This window comes from Puntigrus tetrazona, chromosome 15 (genome assembly GCF_018831695.1).
Source record: "Puntigrus tetrazona isolate hp1 chromosome 15, ASM1883169v1, whole genome shotgun sequence".
In the NCBI taxonomy this organism is placed as follows: domain Eukaryota; kingdom Metazoa; phylum Chordata; class Actinopteri; order Cypriniformes; family Cyprinidae; genus Puntigrus; species Puntigrus tetrazona.
The window spans coordinates 5,202,816-5,210,693 of record NC_056713.1 but is presented as its reverse complement, the minus strand read 5'-3'; the positions used below and the strand labels follow the sequence as shown (position 1 = coordinate 5,210,693).

Sequence of the window (7,878 nt, the reverse complement as noted above, 5' to 3'; positions counted from 1 at the left end):
ACTTTTGTGCTGGTGCACCTCAGAAAAGAAGTTAGGTGCAAAATGTAAAAAATAGTCCATAGCCCTTCATATAGTTACAACTGTACTTATAGCAAAAGAGAAAGAAATAAAGAAATATTTGAACACAATAAAGTACTATGTGCCATAACTATTTTTATTAAATATTAGAGTTGAAATTGTTACAGAACATCAAGAACTTGATTAGTTTTATAAAGACATCAGAAGTATGGCCTCATCATTAAGGACTAAATAAATAATTGTAGAAAATTCAGTTTTATCATATAAAACACTGTAAAACCAGTAGGTAGCCTTTAAAATAATCCTATGTTATGTTTTAAGTAATTATTAAGGAAAAGGGCCAACTTTAAATCGCTGAAACAAGCATGCAATGTTTTTTCGAATTTCTGGTAAATTTAAGCCATAAATAAGGGGATTCAGAACAGGAGGGATAACCAGGAATTCCACTGAAAAAATGATAGCCACAATCTTAAATTTGTCTGAATCATACCGACTTAAAGCAATATCACAAAATGAAGCTATAGAGTAGTTAACAAAGCTTATAATGTGAGGAAGACATGTTTGAAATGCTTTTCCCCTAAATTCCTTGGGGCTTTTTTGACAAATTATCAAAATTCTGGCATAAGTATAGAAGATGAAGAAGGCAGGGAGAAAAACTGTTGTTGCTGAGACAAAAAGACCAATTATGTTGTTACTCAAAGTGGAAGTCCCACAAGATAGTCGAACCAGAGACCAGTTGGAGCAGTACAGTCTTGCTATGTCAGTCCCACACAAAGGCAACCTGGCTGAGAAGAAAATAACCAGACTCATAGAAAAGACTGTATAAAGTGATGCTAGTCCCATGTACAGTATTGTCACTTTGGGGGTCATAATTGTATGATATTTTAAAGGATTGCATATGGCGACATATCTGTCATATGCCATCAGAGTTAATATTGTATATTCAGACATTGCATAAGTATAAATGATAAAAATCTGAACAAAACACCCTGGCCTAGAAATTGTGTTTGCATCAAAAGGAGATCAACCATTAGCCTAGGAAAGAATCCAGCTGAGCCATAGAGATCATTGGCAGACAAACAAGATATCAGTATGTACATTGGCTCATGAAGAGATCTCTCTTTAAACACCACAAACAAAATGATGGCATTAAATAATACAATTGCTAAATAAACTGAAAGTGTCAAAATTAGGATGGGATATCTCATGTGAACAAAATCCTTGAACAAAGTGAAATAAAAATAGTAAGGCATGGTTCCATTTTCCATTCGGTGATCAAAAAGACAGCGAAAGTGCCACTAAAAGAAATATTTAGGTTCAGTTTCTGTCTGTTAGTTGAAGAGTAAAGCATCCAAATAGTTTTTGATGTCCCTTGTCCACTCTAAAATATATTTCCTTGCTCCAGCTATTTTTAAAGCAACAGTCAAGTTGAAGAAAGCTGATTGTAGCTGCTGATCTGATGCAACTGCTCAGTTTTCTGTAAGCGGATTTTATAAACAGAGCTGACACCATCTGGGTCTTTACAAACTGTACACATGAGAATTAGCAACATTCATTTTTGCTGTTCATTAGGTTCGACTACAATAACAACGTGTATCTTTTATAGGATGGATGTTGGATTTTATTTAATAGCATGTTTCTGGGTCAAGTACTATCATGTATAATCTGAACACGCAAAAAACTATGTAAGTAGCCGGAAAATGGCACAAATTGCTTTAAGCTTCACAATATGTTAGACTGATTGTAGCTATATGTGTATATTGACAAAATGTGTGATATGAATATATTACTCAGCAACAGAACCCAATATAAGTAGGATAAAATGGAATAAAAATATAATAAAGCCAGGTTTAGCACTGCCTTTGTAATCTTGACTGAATTGCAATACAACTTTTAGAAGGTTTTGTTGTTTACTAAATATTATTATCTAATAACTATTATTTCGTTGAAAGTATTTAAAAATTTTATAATAGTATTTGATATTTAGAAAAATCTGAGTGTTAGTGATGGTGATTTTGGCTACATTGTTCTGCCATTGGATGGTGACGAGACTTCAAGTGTGACACTTATATTTAAAGAAAATGAAAGTTGTAAACAGCAAAATTATTTACAACAAAATTTAGTAAGGAACAAACCAACAAACATTGACTATCACTATTGTCGAAAATCTCCTCAACACCTGAAAGGATACTACAACAAAATATATCACTTTCCTCAGTTGAGATTACTAATGTTTTATTTTGAACATGAGACTGAGCTGAAGAATCATATGCAGGTAACCAGTCTTGCTCCACTGTAGTAACTGCAGCTTTTTTTTAAAGGTTCAAATCAACTGAATTGTTTCAAATGGTTCAATGACACACTCCTGCTTCTCAGAACTGTGTAAATGCATCTAACACTTAGGACAGAAATGCATGAAAACAGCTACAAACCCATTGCAATCTCTGAGATCTTAAGATTTATGGGTTCACAGAGGAAACTGTGATTTGAAACATTCTTAAAGGTTTCAAAGCTTCATGAAGAAATGCTTTGAAAGTATCCAGAACTCTATGTAGTACAATAAGCTTTAAATTAAGCAACTAATACCTCTTTTACACCAACATAAACCAGGTGCTATAGTTCAGAGCCAGTGCTATTGCGGTATTGGTTTGACTAAGAACTGGGAAAATATCAACCTGAATTTGTGGTAGAAGAAAGTAGTATTGCAAAGGTTTAAGGCACTCTGTGGCTATTTAGTATTTATTTACTGCTGTATTAAAGCAATATCATAATTGTATAGCAATGTGATATCTTTCTATATGTCACATTGTGGTTTGGCGGGAAGGAGCAGACGACAAGTAAAATAAACTTAAACAGATTTAATCTCCAATGGGCAAAATAAAAATATACAAACAGGTAGGTAGGCAGGCAGAACATAAACCACAAGTAGGTAACCTCGACAATTGGACCAACTGAAGACAAACACACAGGACTTAAATATACAACATAATTGACTAAACTAACGAGACACGGCTGAAGACAATTATACAATTAACACAAAGGGAAGGTAGGGCACAGAGAGCACATGGCACGAGACAAAAACAATAACAAAGAGTCCAGAGACGTGACACTGTATTAACCAGGGTCCAATATGATGCTACTCTGGGAATGGACCAGCACCCTTAACTTTGGAGACCCTTAACACAAGTCTATCCTAATTTTAAAAAAGTTACTTAAGATAATTTTTAAGAAGGTTTATTTAATTTTTTTATTAAGTTTTGTCATACCACATATATACAGTACATTATAACACTAGGAAAATAGCAGCAATAGTTTTGTTATTATTTGGTATTTGTTCATGTCTGTAAAATTAGTTTAGCAATTTGAATATGAACATACAACATCCAAGATCCCAAATAAATTCTAATCAGTAATCACCATTACAATTACAGTAGTAAACAACTACATTTCTTCCAATGGCAAAATTAAACAAAGCTTAATAATGAGCATTCGCTGTAAAACATTAGAAGTAAATTAGTGTGATGTTAATTTATACAAAAATAATACTATTCAACTGTCACGGTTGTGGTTTGGCGGGAAGGAGCAGACGACAAGTAAATGAACTTAAACGGGCAAAATAAAAATATACAAACAGGTAGGTAGGCAGGCAGGAAGGCAGAACATAAACCACACGTGAGGTAACTCAAACACACAGGACTAAATACAGAACGTAATTGACTAAACTAACGAGACGGCTGAAGACAATTAACTAGAACAGAAGGTAAGGAGACAAAAACAACAACAAAAAGAGTCCAAGAGATGTGACATCAATCCTGTAAAATAATTTTTAGTAGTGTGATAGTAACTAAAGTGTTTCCAAATCATTTATTTACAGATATATCAATGATTTGTAAAATACAACTGCATCGCAAACAGGTATTTTAATTACTATGATATGTCAGTCTTGATATAAGGTTTGTCAGTTTAACTATATAAATATAATATAATTAAATAGAAGGTCACTGCAGATCATAAATCACTCACATTTACAAATTATTTATTTATTTTTACCAGCACTAAATGATGCAACAAAGATTAACATGTTATTAAGAGGTCATTAAGTTGTTTTCATTTCTAATATGGTCCCTTGACCATCTCAGGAAAAGTTAGTGTTACCATGTCTCACAGTGGCCCAAGGTAATAGACCTTCAGGTTAATTAGACACACACTTTAATTAAGTCCCTTGGTCAAATGGCCAAGACTAGTCCCAATGAGGCTGATCTCTGTGGCATTAGACAAATAATATTGCATGACTAGAAAGAGCAGGCCAGGCAGGTGACACTGAAATGTAGCCAACGGGCTTTTATTGTTATTTTACTTCAAATGACAGTGTGACAAGTGTCTGAAGACGTCCCAGAGAACACCTAAAAATAAACTTCAAAATTTTCCACTTTTTTAATTTTTTAAAAGTATCTATGTAACTGGCATGTACTAGAACCAAATCAGAGAGAAGGCATCATCACCCCAAGTCAAAAATAATGTCCTGCCTAAGAAAATGCAGAAAGCTTTAATAATAAAAATCTAGTAGTAGTACAGGTGAGCGTGTTTTCGCATTCCAACTTAAAAGCGTATCTTGGGAAATAAAAGCGTCTGAGGAGCAAGTGAATGCAGCAATTACACTTGCTCTGGAGGTAGTATTTCATTAACTGGCAAAGCAAAACATGCTTAAATTAAAATGTCTAAAGCCAAATTTGTTTTGTATTCACATTTCTAAACCTGTCGTGCAACAAAAGAGGACATTATAACCTTTTTTACTCCAATCAACCTTTCTAGCCAATCAAATGCTTACTTCTGTCATCTGTTGTAGCTTTTTGAAAACAACAGAAATGGCTTCAATGACGCAAATAAACTATACATTGTTGCAGTCTTTGTGTTATCATTTAACAAGTTTATATCTTCTCTTCATTTTCTATGCCAGGGCTCCCACTGGCCTTCAGTATGAATGAAACTGACATCATAGTGTTAATAGCGCAAATTTTAATTTTTTTGTGTGTCGGTTCAGGCACTGTTTAGTACAGTGGCCGATAAGTGCAAAACGTCACAATTCTGAAATAAAATAACTAATTACAAACACAGATGCAAATCTATAACAAAATAACAATTCAGAAAACACAACAACAATTCCAAAAAACATAACATGTCAGAAAACACAACATCAAATTTGAAAAAAATCCAAAACAACAGATTATGACATTATGACAAATCAGACAAACCCGAAAGGCAGGCATACTTTGATTAATCCATTGCTTACCGCTGATTGGACCAGACATCTGCCAATCAAAGTGTGCAGGAAGCATAGTGGACTAGTGGTAGAAAAGCAGTGCTGTAAGATCGCATGAATTTGAACATGAGAGAGAGATAGAGATGGAGAGAGAGTGCACGAGTAGTGAAGCTTGTTGATTTAATTACAAAAACAGCAACGTTATAAGCTTGGTGAGAAATATAACTTATAAAAGCTATTGTATTTATAGGGCAGGGGTTCAAAACCACCTCCTGAATGTTGTGCAATTTCTTACATATGTTCCCGCCTCAATAAAATGCTATCGCATATAAAGCACTCCAGTAGGCTATTAAAACGCTGTCTTTAAACGTGTCACCCTCGCATTAGGAATTCCAAGGGGAATAGGATATATGTGTTTAGACATAGGCCAGATATCCAGATATAGGATACGTATCCACAAAAAACCCAATCTGTGATGTAAAAAAGTGGGGGTGTTTAAACGATCCGTTTTAGGGGAGTTTATAAGGAGGATTTATAAGTGTGCATAATTCTGTAAATTTGATTTGAAATTAAATGCAGGCCATATTGTATGATCGCACTCCTATAAAAAATCTATTTATTTATCCACTGACCTATAAAATCCTAGGGATAGAGGTCTAAAGTATAGTTAAAGTTATCTGTGTAAAAGTATATCAGAACCAGCCTCCTTGGTCATGACAGGAATGGTGTTCAGAAATGGCCTTCTTTATTGTATTGGTCCTTTATGATGGTGACACTAGTACAATGTGCCATTGTTAATAGATATGCAAAAAGTAATGCAAGACACTATCTCAGTCCTAAATTTGCAATTCCAAATGGTCAAATGGTAGACTGTGAAAAGGATTGCACACATTAGCATTTACTCGTAACTTGATTTGTACATTCTTTGGCTACGAAGAAGCTCTAAATTTTCCACCACTGTTCCATCTCTGAGTCATGTGCTTGACCTCCCATTGAAATGATGCAATATTCTTTACATACAACATCAGTAATAGGCCTCACTGGGACTAGCTCTTCGACCTTGTGACCAACGGGACTCAATTAAAGTGTTGTAATGTTTAATTAAACCTAAAGGTCCATTTATCTTGACCAGTGGGTGAAGTGTTGGACAAGATGATTGTGATGGCCAAGGGACAATATTAAGTGAAAAACACAGTAATGACCTGTTAATAACATGTTTATCCTTGCAGAGTTGCATCATTTGGTGATAAACATTTGGTCTTTTTTTTAACCTTTAACCTTACTAGCCTCAAAGTTCCTTATTCTAATCATTTAACTGGTTGTTTATAATACAGTTCTATTTCTTTTGTTATATTGTTCTCTTTTTACAATGTTCTTTTCTAGATAAAGCAACACATTACAAAAATACATTATACAACATACAGTATATTGACATTGATAACGATGCTGAAACAGGATGATAAAGCACATGCCTACTGAATACTGTCAATCCAGTAATACTGGTATCCTTGGTACATATTAGCAGAACAAAGCATTTATTTGATAAAGAAATTAAATAAAATATTTCATAACATGTTTCATGGTCCTTTACCATAGCAATGTCTCTGAGAACTTAACACCTTGTAGGTTGCAGTTCTGGTATTCTGCAGTATTTAATGGTTCCTGATGCTTTCATGCCTGATTTGTCACCTTATTTTGTAATTACTTTGCATCTTTTCTTCTCAACCTGGTTTTGTGACCCTGCGGACCCAATCATCTTCTCAATGTTAAGTAGGATTGTCACTTTTAGAATTGCATTAGTATTGTATTGCATCATTCTTGTGGCCCTTTAATTATTTTTCTTTTTTTATTTATTTATTTTTAATTATTTCTTTATTTTTTTACGGGCAAATAAATAAATAAACATGCACACCTGAATATAAGGTTTTTTTCACTTCCAGTCCTTTATAACAATTATATACAGTACACCTTATAAATCATTATATGTAAAATTAATAATAGATATTAGGACTGATGTGGTTTGTCAATCTTGCATTTAGAATATGATCAAAATATTGATTGCATAATTGAGCACAAACTGTATAATGAAAGTACAAGAACAAAAATATCACCTGGACCAAATATTGCATTGTATTGTATTGTATTGTATTGTATTGTACAGTACTGTATTTTATATCATATTTCCATTTTTTTGTGCCAAATTACCATTAAGCTTTTTACATTTATGTCATCAAACTTTCTTCTAAAAAGTAAATGTGTAAATGTTCATTTTGTTGTTCCAAGCATTGTACACACTTCATTCATTTATGCCACCAGCTATACCATTTATATATATATATATATATATATATATATATATATATATATATATATATATATAGACAATGTATTTTATGCATATTATCAGCACACGCACAGTATTCACATTTTGCTTTCACGGACAACCTACATTTGTTGAAATGTGACAACAGACTTCTGAATTGAATTCATTTATTCATTTATTTATTTATTTATTTTTACACTGTGATGTCACATCCACCATAAAAATATATAAGGAAGATAGATAACACGCAATATTTTTAAACTTTAGAAGATTTACA

At 33.2% G+C, this 7,878-nt stretch overlaps 1 pseudogene; it reads right to left on the bottom strand.

The window, feature by feature from the left end:
• Positions 1–345: 345 nt before the first annotated feature.
• Positions 346–1,286, bottom strand: LOC122359361 (annotated as a pseudogene).
• Positions 1,287–7,878: the final 6,592 nt, after the last annotated feature.